The sequence below is a fragment of the Neolamprologus multifasciatus genome, chromosome 23 (assembly GCF_963576455.1).
Source record: "Neolamprologus multifasciatus chromosome 23, fNeoMul1.2, whole genome shotgun sequence".
NCBI classification, from domain to species: Eukaryota; Metazoa; Chordata; class Actinopteri; order Cichliformes; family Cichlidae; genus Neolamprologus; species Neolamprologus multifasciatus.
The window spans coordinates 28579888-28595456 of NC_140460.1; the positions used below are offsets into that span (position 1 = coordinate 28579888).

The window sequence follows — 15569 nt, forward strand, 5'->3', positions numbered from 1 at the left end:
TGGCACTAACTGTTCATTGTTACTGGGAAAATGTTGTTTTTGTCCCTTAATTTGTCACCCTTCAGCAACACTTCTGCCGTCTTTCTCCACAGACTGCACAGTTGGATGTAGTTCATGTATAGAGTTGTCCATTTCACACTTCACACCCCCTCGTTTGCAACTAACACCTTCCTGTCCCCTGCAATTTTATCGGGTGTCACACTGCCCAGGTCCCAGTGCAACACAAGAGCTAACTGTTACCTCATTAGCTGCTATTAGCTCTGCTGTCTCTAAACAAAAACACTTCCCACGGAAACGTGCCTCTCCCCTCCCCTCTGCTAGTGCTTCAGTCTGCGGTGAGTAGTTTCATGCTTTATCAAAAAGAAAAGTTTTAAGCCTAATCTTAAAAGTAGAGAGGGTGTCTGTCTCCTGAATCCAAACCGAAGAGGGCCTGAAAGCTGAAGGCTCTGCCTCATATTCTACTTTTCTAGGAACCACAAGTAAGCCCACAGTCTGAGGGCGAAGATCTCTAATGGGGTGATATGGTCCTTTTGGGTCATCAAGATATGATGGGGCCTGATTATTTAAGACCTTGTATGTGAGGAGAAGGATTTTAAATTTGATTCTGGATTTAACAGGGAGCCACAGAGGAGAAGCCAAGATAGGAGAAGATGCTCTCTCTTTCTAGTCCCTGACAGTACTCTTGCTGCAGCATTTTGGATCAACTGAAGGCTTTTCATGGAGTTTTAGGACATCCTGATAATAATGAATTACAGTCGTCCAGCCTGGTAGTAATAAATGCATGAACTAGTTTTTTCAGCATCATTCTGAGACAGGATATTTCTAATTTTAGAGATGTTGCTCAGATGGAAGAAATACACAATATGTACATATTTGTTTAATATGCACATTAAAGGACATCCTTGTCAACAACTACTCCAAGGTTCCTCACAGTGTTACTGGAGAACAGTGTAATGCCATCCAGAGTAAGCATCTGGTTAGTTATGGCATTTCTAAGAGTTTTAAGGCTGAGTAGAACAACCTCAGTTTTATCTGAATTTAGAAACAGAAAATTAGCGGCCATCCAGGTCTTTATGTCTTTTAGACATTCCTGCAGTTTAACTGATTGGTCTGTCTTATCTGGCTTCATGGATAGATAAAGATGGTTGCCATCTGCATAACAGTGAAAATGTATGCTATGCCTTCTAATGACACTGCCTAAAGGAAAGCATGTAACATAATGTAAACAGAATTGGCCCTAGCACAGAACCCTGTGGAACATAATTAACCTCAGTGTGTAAAGAGAATTTTCCATTTACATTAAAACAAATTGTAGTCTATTAGATAGATATGATTCAAACCACTGCAGCGCAGTACCTTTAATACCTATGGCAAGCTCTAATTCCTGTAATAAAAGTCATCGCGCTAAACAAGTGTGTGCACCTCCCTGCGCTTGCGTCAGTGGCCTTTTTCGCATGATCTAAACTGACATCCAGCAGGTAGCCACATTAATATTCAAAGGGTGGGAGTGTGTGTAGGCGTGTGCAATTGAGGCTTTAGAGTGTGTGTGGCTATTACCAGGAATGAATCCTTCGCTGAGACTCTCATGACCTGCTTAGCCACCGTCTTTGATGTCTATTGCAGGTTGTCACGGCAGCCACAGCGATCGCTATGAATGCAGATAAATGTTTACAGCCAATGCCAGGCCATATTAGTGCTGTGTTCATTCATCTTTGTGTGTGTAAGAGGGGGAGACATAAGGATCATAGATACTACAACTCTAGGCTTGTACAGTGCATTAAAAGAAATCCCAAACCCTTCAGGAAGTGAGGGCACTTAGAGCACTGAAGATGATACAGTGGAATATCAGGCCTTAAAGCTCCTGTGAAATTATAAAACATTCATGTGTAAGCATTGAGCCAGTAGCTACAACTGAGCTGGTGGGTAGCTCTATCATCTGCAAAGCTTCAGGGATTACACATAAATACTGTTGAACCATGTCAACACCACTGCATAGAGTTTTCTATGTGCTTAGGTGGATGAGCTGGATTGTAATGTAATGAAATATTTTTTTAGGTTTAAAGGAAAGAACAATGTGTTGTTCTTTTTTTTTCTTTTTAACTTAGTCAAAGTCAGGCTAGTAATGTCTTCCTAGTCTCCTAGCACAGATTATCGATAAACAATGGCAAGGAAGGGGTGAGTCCCAAGTTTTTTTTAATACAACTCAACTCAAATTTATTTACAAAGCACATTTAAAAAAACAACTATGTTGACCCAAGTGCTGTACAGAGCGTAAATAAAGAAATGAAAGAAAGAAATAGATATTAGTGGGTGCTACATATATTCAATTATGGCCAAAAACCATGGTGTTCATTTGTAAGTAAAGCTACATACACGCTGGAAGCAATCCACAGTGAACATAGAAAATGAATCACATTCCATGAATTCAAGTGACTTTGGGCAAAATAGCCGTGGGCGATAGGAAGTGGGCGGAGCAGAACATAAGCCTTTCTTACTTCCAAGTGAGCGACTGAAGCAACTACAAATCACAGTGAAAAATACTATTGACTGACATATGATCGAGTAGTAAATACATTAGAAAGGTCACTTGGGCGACGGGAGCCTCGTCTTTAAGCAACCAGTCATCAGCTTCAGAGCTTCCAGTGTGTACACTGTCCTATGTTTAGTAAAAAATTTTAGCAAAGGTTGCTATACTTTAGGGCATGGCTGCCTTTTGAATTTTTTAATTCCTACCCTTCCCTCATGACATTTCATCATGAAAAAGCAGAACTGTAATGGTCGAAAAGCTCAATTTAAATATGCCTTAAACCAAAGGATGACAATGCTCTTTTAAATTTTAGTGTCATGACAATGCAAACTTGATGGCAGTACCCAGGAAAAGTTTCTGCTTAGGTGTTCATTGGCTTTATTCACCTTTAATCGGTATGTTTAAGAGAAACATGACATGACTTTAAGCCGCTCCCTTAAAGTGGCTATTCGCTAATTAGCTACCTTTTTAAAGTTTGTGCCAGCCAGGTTAGCAGTTTTGACAACTGTTGAAATATGAACTTTACTGACCTCACAAAATCCTTCATAACACTGGGGTTTTAGTCTTTAATATGATTCACAAGGTTTCTGCAGCATTGTTCATTGTATTCAGGTGCTCCCAAGTGAACAGGTTGTGGGACTGTCTGTCTGCAGTGGGGCTATGTGATGTTGTGTGCTAGTTGGAGGAGGTATCAATACTGTTGCAGATGATTTAATGCACTAGTAATTTTTTTGTCTGGATTAGTGTATTAGTATAGTTAGTATATTATTAGTATAGTATTTAGAAGTATTGTATCACAAGATACTGCTACTATCAGTTCTGGTGTCACTGTGACTAAGTCCATCTTTAATTCATAGCCTGAGATTCTCTCATATTTAGTGAAAAGACTGTTTTACTAAATGTTTTTCGCACAAATATGGCATCTTGCATAAGTTAGTCTTCACATGTGCTGGTAACGCTATATTGAAAAAAAAACAAAACAACAACAACAACCGGAAAACTAAAAACTAAGTAAAATCACCAGTTAGGATGTGATGACAGCAAAGGCTGTTAAAAATATTTTTTTTATTTTGGAAAAAAATAGATTTAAAAAAAAAAAAAGCAATGGAGGCTGATGAGGTCAACCCAGCCAGACGTTCTCCAGCTGGCTTTCCATGGCTGCTTTTCACACTCAGCAATTAGCAGAAAGAGGCAGTGTGCTGACATCCTGTAGCGCATGTGAAGTGCCTGTAGTTTGTGGTAAACCATCTCCAGTCCAGTCAATTTTCAAGATAGAGCCCCTTTTTGTGAAGTCCTACCCTGATTGTATCTGGAAGGAGACAAGAGAGTCTGTATTTGATTTTGTTTTGGAAACAACAAGAAGCCGACTTAAAACGTCTCAGGGGTTCAGCATCCTTTGACACCAGGATCAGTGGACTGTGTAGTGCAGTGCGGGGGCCGGAGAGAAGAGCAGCACAGTCAAAGGATTAACATTAGAGCTAGTGGCTAAAGCATTGCCCACAGGTCAGATTAACTGAATGTAAAGCTTGTACCCCTTACGTCGCACTTTGAAGTGGGGCTTACATCCTCTGCTCTATCCTGTCAAGAAGTGGAGTCGGTGCTAAAACCAAAAAGCATCAACTCACATGTTTTTATATTTGGCATGTGGGCTTTCACGGGCTGACGAGCAAAGCAGGCTCACGAAGCTGGGCTCGCATTGTATTCTGGACTCCAGTGAGTTTGGGTGATTGTTATCCATTCTTCTACCTGTGGTATTTAGTATCATATTATGATAATTGCAGTACACCTTTTTAAACACTATGAATAAGCATAGTGTACCTTTGCGGGCACTTCTGAACCTTCAGGCATGAAATTATGTTACTATAAGAGGCTTGCCCTTCTAATGTTGCCTTTAAAACCGAGCTTGGGTATTTCATTTTGTGTCTCCCTGTGTTCCCTCCGGGCTCTTACAGTATGCTTCCTCTAATGGCTTGGTAAATACAGGTAGTTTCCAAATTTAATACTAATTTTCAAACTGGTTTATTGAGTGGAACAGCTTTTTGGGGAATAGCTTTTGCATTGTGTCTCCTGTTGTCAGCATGTGCAATAATAGAGATTGAAAGGTCATTGTTAAACAGCAACAGCTGCTATGGTTCATTTGTATCATGTATCATGAGATGCTGTTCATCAGATTGAGGGATAGTATCTGATGATTCAGTTTCACTCAGCACAATGATGACACCATTTCCTGATTGTCTTAAAAATTGAGAAAGGAAACTGGAAATATCAGTTAAAGAAACTAATTTATGGTAAGTTTAAACATGGGTTTGTTCTGTATTTCAGCCACAACAACATTTTCACAACAAGGAAAAAGTACAGTGTGGTGAAAGTCAATATATAGTCATTTATGTTTCGTAGTGATTGGTTTAAATTATGAATCAGAAATAAAGTCAAACCTGCTCTGTAGAAATAGTTAACTGAAAATATCAAGTGAACTTGGTCTAAATACATTGTGTAATTCTCAACTTTTGACTTATTTTGTATTATTTTGAATCTATTTATATTATCTTTAATTATGATTTCCGTGTGAGGTTAACAAAGACCCCACAAAAGTTCTGGTTGAGGTTACAATAAAACCTGTACCATCCTGGTTTTAGAGTAAGTCTGTCACACAGGAAGAAGTTAATGTGATTGATTCATGTTGCTATGCCTTTATTTAGGAATGCTAATTCACTATGTGTATGTTAATACAGTATTGTTGAATTAAATCTTGAATATAATTTAGATACTGTGCTTCCAGTGCTACAGAAGATTAGTTAAAATAAACTTAAAAATCAAATCAACATCATAAATATTCAAACAAAGTAGGGTAAAACTTCAAACATTTTTAACTAATTGCTGTCAGGTTCGTATAATGTTGGCTTTGTCACAATCAGCAGGGCTGACTGTGTGTAGAGTGAAGGGTGGACCCAAATGCAGACGAAAATAAAATGTGAAACATGACTTGAATAACAGAAAACAAGCCGTTTTTTGAGACTGGCAAAATAACTGTAAACAAAAGGCAAGGCTAACAATAAACTAAACTGGGTGAGCTAAATCAACTAAAAACCTACAACAGGAACATGGCGAGTTCCCTCCCCAGACGCCTTAACGCCCACTCACATCCTGGGCCATCTGACCTCAGGAATTCGCATGATAAGGTGGGGCCAGGTTTCACAATGAGCTCACCCGAAACTCTGGCTGATTGGGACCCACACCCAGTTTCACAACTAGGCTCAGGCGATTAGAGGATCATCAGGGGGTCCTTTTGTCCCTCTGTGGGGGGAAACTCCCACTAGGTTTATATCTGGGACTCTCCACCATTTGACTTTAGAACTGAAGAAGCTTCTCGGATGAAGGTGAAACGTCTTCAAGCAACTTAAAGAAGTCCAGATGCTTTTCTTTGCCAGCTCCTCTGACATGAGACCAAATAACACAACCTGGGGGACAAGGCAAAAAGTCCAATACTCAAACTTTCAGGAGGCCGGCCCCGACGTCAGCGACACAACAGTCCATAGGTCATTAGTTCAGAGGGCCGACAAGGACGACAGCAGCACAAGAGTTTGCACAGTTCAGGTGGCCGACCAGGAGGCCAACGGTTCAGTAGTCCATAGTTCAAGGGTTCAGGGGGCCGGCCACGAGTCCTACGGTGGCGACGGAGCAGAACCTCCAGCTGGCGTGGCAGGATGCTGGACGGGCTCGGCTGAACCTCCAGCTGACGAGGTATGAGGCTGGACGGCCTCCTCGGGCCCTCCAGCGGACACTGGAAAAGGCTGCACAAACTCCAACTCAGCCCCTGGCTCCAACCTGGCCTGGATTACAGTCCCACAGCGGCTTAGCTGAGCCTCATGGCTAGCATTTCCAGTGCAAACAGTCTTATAATTTGGTTTCTTGGAAGCATAGTTCATGGCATGATCAACGCACAGAGAAGCTAGATAATTTTGCAAAGGGATAAGATGGTCCGTGGAAGACTTGGCCGAAAAATTCTCAGTCTTAGTAATTTCAAAATCATAAACAGTCTTTTTATAGCCGGGCCCATGAACTGGTAAGGCAGTGTTAGTTCTAATATTCACCTTAGAAAAAACACGAGGAGCCAAACTATAGTCACTCACTTCAAACCTTTGTGAGGTACGTTGATGATGTGAACGCCGCTTTTTTCTAGAAGCAGTTGTGACTGAAGCAGGGCTAATTATGGGGTCTGGCTCCTCATCCTCTGACCACAACCTCGCCAGAAATGAGGCTGGAGATGTGAAGTCTGAATGAGACTGTGAGGATGAGTGACTAATCCGTGATGGCGAAGAGGAAACTGGCGAGCTGGGGGGCAGTGCCGGCACTTAAGGGAGGGGCGCTGTGGCAAACCTCAGCGAGCTGACACGGACACACTCGGGCTCGAGAGGCAGCGGTGGAGATGACTGGTTGTGGGGTTGCTGTGACTGGGAGGTGCTGGAAGCCATTACATGAATCGACAGTTCCTGGGCCTGCAGCATCTCCTTTATCCTTGTAAAAGCATCAACTATGGCAGGTGAGTCCGGGAGCTGGAGGAGGCGGGGATCCCTCTTCATAATAGCCTCAGCGACGTTCACCATTATAAGCTTGCTCTGCTCTTCAAATCGGGTGCCGTGAGCACGCGGTTGAGGATTGCTTGGATCCGAGCCATCTCCTCCAGACACTCGGTGAGAGCTGAGTCTGCTGGGTCCATGACTGGTCAGATCGTTCTGTCACAATCAGCAGGGCTGACTGTGTGTAGAGTGAAGGGTGGACCCAAATGCAGACGAAAACAAAATGTGAAACATGACTTGAATAACAGAAAACGAGCCGTTTATTGAGGCTGGCAAAATAACTGTAAACAAAAGGCAAAAGGCAAGGCTAACTAGTGATGTGTCCTGTGTGTCGAAGCGTCGAATCGTGTGTCGGGTAATCTCGGAGGCGTTTCTGTGAAGCGCGTATCGAGGCTTGCTTTGATTACGTATGCAGTGACGTTCGAGGCCTCGCGGGCAGTCCGTACCACGTGACTGATTCAGGGACTGGTTCACCGGTTCGCGCCAGATTCGAAATAAAATGGGCAGAAAAACACAGCTGATTTCCCATCACACTGTGTTGTGGAATTGGATTACGTAGGTGTTACATAGTTACTTGAGCATTTCTTCTTCGATGGAACCAGGAAGGAAGAGATTTTTTATTTTATTTTATCTCTCCTAATAAAGTATACACACAGTAATAAATATCACAAATGATAAGCACCATAATATAAATAAACAACACTACAGATCCTATAATCTGATTTCTGTCTTTTAGTTTATTAAAAAGTGAAGTGCCAAATACTAGTTTGTGTCATTATCCAGATGTACATAAGCATGATTACACAGGTACTAGCGGGTTTTGATTATCGATTAAAATCGATTCTAGCTTGGATAACGTGATATCGATTCATTAAAATCCTGAATCGATTTTTAATATAAATATTACTACATTTCAACCACCACCAAACAGCTAAAACAGTAAATGAGAGCAGGTACACCGATTCTGCACAAAGACGTAAACACAAAGCGCTGACGCATCAGAATCAGTGAGATGTCGCCTTTCTCACCAGACAGCACGGACACGGTCGGGGCTGAAAGCCGACAGCTCACTGATTCTAATCTAAGGCATCTGCTGTGATGCTTACACATTAGATAAAGTCTCGAAAGTGTCAGTTTTCTTTTTATAGTTATAAAAATATGCAAATGTACTGATCTATGATCTGAATTATACTATTGACTGACTGTCTGAGGCTAACAGTTACACAATCATACCAAAACTCTGTCCTGATAGTTTCCACTTTCTCTTTTGTATCACACATACTGAGACAATATTCGGGATAAATAACCAAGAAAACAATTTATTTATTCAGTTTAGAGGTTTACACGTCATTATAATCACAGAGCCCGCTTCACTTGAATTGTCCACTTGATGGCGCAGTAGAGCAAATGAATCATCCCAATGCTTCGAACCATGAGTCGACCAATTGGGTGGAAAGCTTCAGTTCATCATGAGGCTTCATCTCACCATCACTAAGGCTAACAATAAACTAAACTGGGTGAGCTAAATTAACTAAAAACCTACAACAGGAACATGGACTTGATATAAGGAAACTTGACACAACTTCTCGGCTTGCAAACTAACACATGATCTGACAATGACACACTGAAAACAGAGGACTTAAATACACAGGAGGTGATTAGGGGAAGTGGGAACACATGGAGGAACAGCTGACTGACATGAGCCTAATGACAGGACAGGGGAAGTGAAACTAAATACATTGAACAAAGAACACACGACTCCTTCAAAATAAAACAGGAAACACTGAAACTAGACATGACAACACAAGCTTAACAGACCTAACACATGATGAACGATACAAGAACTCAAACATAGAAACCAAGGAAACAATAAATAACAACTGTCTTTCCTTAACTAAAGCTAGATAGGAATGACACATAAACTAATCACAAATTTAAAATGAGACAAATACAAAATGAACTCAGAGCGCTGGGTCAGAGACCCAGCCTGTGACAGGCTTGTTACAATTCTGAAACTGAACTCCTATGATGTTCCATTTTCCATCAAGTTAAATAGAAATATATCAGAATAATGGATTTTATTTTTATTGATGATGTAACCCCAATCAAGTGATCAGGCCTGTGGTAAAACAATTGTTTTCATGTTTTCTGTTATACTTCCCCTTTAAATGAAAATTGCAGTACCAGGAAATACTGTGGCCCAACAATGGTGGCAGGAGCTGTGCTTCTGGATGTTAAACACTGAAAAATAAACTAGTGGCACTTGAATGATCCAAATACTGGATGTTAAACACTGGGATATAAAGGCAAAGAGCACACACATACTGAAAATGTAAAAGGTGTATGTGCATCCATAGACTCAAGTTTCACACAGTAAACAAGACCAGTTAAAATTAGTACATCCACCCAAGTTTCTAAAACAATCAATCTGGTCGGGTACTAGACTCACAAGGAGGCACACATACATAATACTGTTATCTTTAGGGTTTCCTCCACAACAATTTAGTCTTTTGTAACTTTGAAATCCTTGTTTTGAAAACAACAACAACAACAACAACATATTAGAATGACTACAGGGTGATTTTTTTACAACTCATGAATTTGAAAACTTTACTGAGATCAACAATTACTAGTTGTTATTTTGCATAGCAAATCTGAAACCCCTGCATATAATGGATTACATACTTACGTGCACTTACATTTGCATACCTGTAAGAGCTCTGACATGATCTAACCAGATGCTCTTACGCAAACCTGAAACCAAATTTAAAGAGAAGAACTTTTACAGCAGTAGCACCAGCTATATGAAATAATCTACCTCTCCACACCCCTGCAGCTCAGACAGTATACATAATAAATTTAGATCTTGGCATTTGGCTTCAGTGTGGCATTTTCATAGACGACTGCATTTTATTGTCTGCTTTTATTGTATTAATCGTTTTTATTTATATTTATTTATTAATTTATTTTAATGTTGAGTATTGTATTCAATTATTCTGGATCTTTGTGTCATTTTTCTTGGAGCTTCATACCTTTAATGTACAGCACTCCGGTCATCTCTCCATTACTGTGTGGAAATGTGGGGATTCACTTTGAAGACCACAACTTCATCCCTTTTAAAAAAGGAACAATAGAGTCTACCAACAAGGCTGGTTACCACACTAAGCTACTTATAATTTCCAACATTATGATTTATTTTTTTTTAATGTGAAAGACATAATATAGTTTGAGATATTTGACTGTACAAAAAAAAATTATGAATCAATGAAATCTATTCCTGACATGAATATAAAAATGTGTAATTAGCTTTTTGTTATTTAAACAGTGTGCTACAAAGCTTTGGTTGATATTAGGGTAGGTTAGCTTTAACAGTGTAGGCCAGGCTATAGGTTTAAGAAATTGTTGTCTACTATTTTTTGACAATGGCACTGAATTTGCATGGCAGCAGAGTAGAAATTAGTGAGGCCAGAGGAAGCAACAAGGAACAGGAGGTTGTACTCTTAATAGGCTGATTTATAATGTGCATAATTTTACAAATAGTCATCTCACAAGTGGATAATTGCAAAGTATTAAACATGAATGTGGCAGCGATATCTGTGCTTCATCTGGCCTAATGTGATTTCCAAAGTTTTAGAATTGAGACTAAAATTTTAACAGTTATCATGCTTGCAAATAAACGTGTTTAAATCCTGAAAGTGAAAGTAGTAAAATTACCCAAACTATTGTGGCTCACACAGTAGTAATCTTTTGTTCCTGTGTGCATAATAATTTCTCTCTTTTCCATGCTAATTCCATCAGTTTTACTTCCAGTTCTGTTGTGATCCAGAGTAATTTCCTCCCTTGATAACAATGAAGCAGCTTTTGCTAAAGCATGATATTAACATATTGAAATGTTAACTATAATATAGCCCCAGCCCGTGAAAACAAGCCCACGTTTAACTGATTTACTAGATTTATGTTGACGAGACAATCAGACATCGCTGCCCTTCCTTGAGACAGCTGTGGCATGTAAAATAACTGTGATAGAAAAGATATAAATTCCTCCTGACTGTCGTCCGACCCCAAGGCCCGATTCTTCCCATCCCGATCCAGATGATACGGTGTAATAACATCCGTCCCTCAAGAATCCGTGTTCGGTGTCAGCCTGTACTCTGAGCTTATTGGAAAGTAATGTGAGATGAATTTGTCCCATGATTGCTGTCGTTTTGTGAACACCTCGGTGAAATAATGGTGATGAAAATGAAAAAGAGCCATGGCATGAGACCACAGTGGGATAATTTTGAGTTCTGTGTTATTTTGGAACCAAAAGTCTTCGGAAAGTTATAAAAGACGACCTTTCAGGACAATTCTCATCGTGTGAAAGGAGTTAAAGCAAAGCATGCTATAGGTTTATGAGAATGGTGTCAGAGTGATGTTTTAAGGTAAATCAGTGTGTGTGGAACATAAAAAAAGAAGCTCTGAATTTTAAAAGGACATTTAATTTGAAGGGAAGATCGCATTGACACATTCCAGCGACAGTGAATTCAAAGTGGACTCAGACTGCTAATGTAATGTTTGTCTGAGCTGTCAGAACATTCCAGTGAACTTTGTTTTACTATAGTGCTATGCGTTTTAGTGGAGAGAGCGAAGCCAGATATCCATGAAATTACCTGACTCATTGTTCCTACAGTCAGCTTTCCATTCGGTGACATTTAAGCAGCTTTACTGCTGCATTTACATCACGTCAGTCCCTTCAGTTCACAGCAGCTCTGCAGATCCAAAATCAAAACATCCAAAAATAGTTTGCAATGTGGTTTGTACAGTTTTCCAACTAACAAATGAGTTTTCTTTCATTTATTGAATTTTCTTACATTTCTCTAAAAAATATGATGCGTCCCCAATGTTTAAAAAAACCCATATAAAACATTAACCCCAATTTGGCGAATCCATTTTCTTTTGCCCTAGTTAATTACAGGTTTTGTAGAACATATATATATATATATATATATATATATATATATATATATATTAGGGGTGCAACGATACTCGTATAGATATTGAACCGTTCGATACAGTGCTTTCGGTTCGGTACATATGTATCAAACAATACAAAATTTTTAATTTATTTTATCAGCTTTCCTTCTGACGATGCTGTCTGTGTTGAGCGCTCAGTGGATCTGCGCTCGACAGTGCAGCCTAGGCGGAGTAGTTGAACGCAGATTCACTGAGCACAGGGCAAACTAGCGAGACAGAAGTTAAGCTCTCCTTGCAACATGGCAAATTGAACCTCCCCCACCCTCATTCAGATCTGGCGTTTGGAACTATTTTGGTTTTCATGTGAGGTATGGCCCTGAAGGTAAGCGCGTCATGGACAAAAGTAAAACAGTATGTTGGATGTGCCAGCAATGCTCAATTACATGGGTGGGAACTAGTGTGTTAGCGCAGTTAGCTCGTTAACATGTTGGCGTCCAGCCCTGCACGAGGTGATCCACGGTAGCTCGTTAACGGAGATTTGCCGTGTTGTGGCTAACCTTATTTCAGATTAACGCTGACAGCACTAGTGAGAACACAACGAGTATGACTGCACATTTACGCTGACATCATTCTAGTGCAAAGACAAGTGGAAGCAGACAAAAACAACAAGCACGAATGCTACAAACTTTAGCCGAGTCATTTAGACAGCCGGTAGCACATGATTCTCCTTATGGGGACCTGATATGTTTAATATGCTGCTGAGAATATAGCCCAGAAGAAGCGTATAGTATAGCTTTTATTTTGGAAAGAGCCATTTCTCTGTAATAAACTCTCTTTTCCAAAGATGAGTGATTCCTCAATCAGATACAGGGCTCACAAAATCGCTAGCCCGATGTCCGGGGCTAGCGATTTTTTGGGCTACCAAAATCTATCCCTGCCCTGCCCGTTGGTCTATCGTAGGAAGGGAAAATATATGTCAGTGCTTTTGCATTCTTTCGGAAATGTAGCTGGGTAATGTCATTGGCATCGGTGAGCCACTGTCAATATGTGACATATTGAAATCGCGTTTGAATTTTCGCTTGTTTTTTGCTTTCACTTTGCAATCGCCAAACTGTGTTTAGAGAGCGACAGCACTGATTGGTGAGTGATGATAATTTGCGCACCAATTCCTCTGACATCATCTTATCAATCATTAGCTTACTATGCAAACATGACAAGTGAAATCTCCCGCAGCTTAAACATGTGAGAGGTTGATCGCGCAGAGAATCGCTGAGCGTTATGTGAGTGCGAGTGTAAAAGCAGCAGGATATATATTTTAGTTCTGCTGAGCCAAATAAGACAGGTCAGCGTGAAGCAGTGACAGCCAAAGAAAAGCTTATCACAAAACGGAAAAGTTATGACAAATCAGACTATAAGGCAAAAAGAAAGTGCAGCTTTATGGTTTCATGGACAAAAGAATTTCTGTGGCTGCAATATGACGAGCTAAATAACCAGGGCTGCACACAAGTGGTCCGCAGGTGTGCATTCGCTGTCAAAATAAAAAACGTGCACAAGATAAGAAGTTGCAACGCGTGTTTGCATACATAAGATTTTCTGGAGGAGGACAGACGTTTGTTTAGAACTCTTAAAGATGTCAAAGAAGCTCCTTTAAGCAATTACTTTGGTGTTCCTCCACCTCCAAAGAAATGTCAGGAGGAGTCCGAACCACAAAAGAAGCGTATTCTCAGAAAAGTGGTTGCAGGAGGTGAGCTGGCTTCAAACAAATGATGAACGCACAGAGATGTGGTGCAGAATGTGCCGTGAAAATTTAATAAATGACAAATTATTGTCAGTGAATTTTGTGTATCGTTGCACCCCTAATATATATATATATACATTAGGGGTGCAACGATACACAAAATTCACGGTTCGGTTCGATACTTTGGTGTCACGGTTCGATATTTTTTCGATACAAAAAAAGATGTTCATGCCTTTTTAATTTGTCATTTATTAAAATTATAAATATATATTTTAACTCAAAAGTACAGTTTTTAAATTTAATGTTGCTGAAACAACAAAATAATAAAATAAATAAATCTATCTGATCGAGAAATCACTCATCTATGGAAAAGAGAGTTTATTACAGAGAAATGGCTCTTTCCAAAATAAAAGCTATACTATACGCTTCTTCTGGGCTATATTCTCAGCAGCATATTAAACATATCAGGTCCCCATAAGGAGAATCATGTGCTAACAGCTGTCTAAATGACTCCGGTAAAGTTTGTAGCATGCGTGCTTGTTGTTTTATTGGCTCACCTCTTCTGATCATGATATATAAGTCATTGTTATATATAGCATATGTATCTATGTCTTCTGGACACACTAATCAATCTGCATTGAATTAACCATATACACTGCGTAGGTCACCAGGATTATTAACATTATGTAGCTTTAGGAAATATTTTTTATAACATTCAAATCCTTACAAATTAGAAATATTATATATAGTAGATGTTTTGGCCATCTGACTGTGTACAATGATATATAACATGATAAACTAACTTACAGATCTATGGTATGACACACAAGCAAAGTTAACAAGCACAGCCGGCTATTAAGAAAAATACACAACTCCACAGTTTAACAATACTACCTGGTTGGACAGTGACCTAATCACTAATCATAATGTGTACTCTCCTGCTATTACTTTTGTCAGTCATCACTGCAGCATGTACTGTTACTGCAGGCACCAAGCATGTATACAATGATGTCACTTTCAGTGTTGCAGTGTGTGGAAACTGGGTCGCTGTTTAGCACAACTTCTGCACTCGATAGATTCTGTAACACTCACAAAGAAGTCAGTAACATATAAAAAACGTAGTTTGCTTACTAATGAAATCTCGTTCTGTTTTTTTTTTTTCCCACCTTCTCTCTGTGGATCTCTGTGGGATACCTGCTCATCTTCTCATATATCTTCATATGGCCAATGGTGATGCTTCATTTCTGCTGACATCATAAGGTAAGGCAAAGAACTGTACAACTATACTGCTGATTGATAATCAGTATTTTCAATCATTGGTGTGTGTGTTTGTGTGTGTGTGTGTGTGTGTGTGGGGGGGGGGGGTTGACTTTGTACTCTGTGCTTTGCACCTTTTTAGACTTGACACCTTTTGGCGTGTTAGTCATACAGAGTGTGTTGTTGTCTCCTCTTTACACTGTCAGGTCTTATGTTTTCCCACTGATAAAAAAATATATCAAACAAAAGCAGGAAAACAGAAAATGAGATATGATGCAACTGAGATAAAAAAGAAGGTTACAAGAGTTTGTAAAAAAGGAAAAAGAAAAAAGAAAGTGACCTCAAAGGAAATCAGGATGACAAGCCCAAACACTGAGGATGATTGCACTGACCTGGATTCCAGTTGATACCTCAGTGCAAAAACTAACAAGGCTGAATTAGGGTAAATAGACATTTAGTAAATTATAGACTGTTCCGCTCCTGGCTCCATTGATAAGCTGCCTGCTTAACACGCTGA

General features: G+C 39.8%; 1 protein-coding gene and 1 long non-coding RNA gene across 4 annotated transcripts in view; both read left to right on the forward strand.

The window, feature by feature from the left end:
- Positions 1 to 9663, forward strand: part of LOC146491882 (uncharacterized) — a 36493-nt gene extending 26830 nt beyond the window's left edge. The window contains exon 2 of the long non-coding RNA XR_014872542.1: positions 1 to 9663. This exon is cut by the window's left edge and continues 19178 nt beyond it. This is a non-coding gene — a long non-coding RNA (uncharacterized LOC146491882).
- ncam2a (neural cell adhesion molecule 2a) overlaps positions 1 to 15569 on the forward strand; it is a 401748-nt gene that overhangs the window by 158122 nt on the left and 228057 nt on the right. The gene's annotated exons all lie outside the window — the stretch shown is intronic.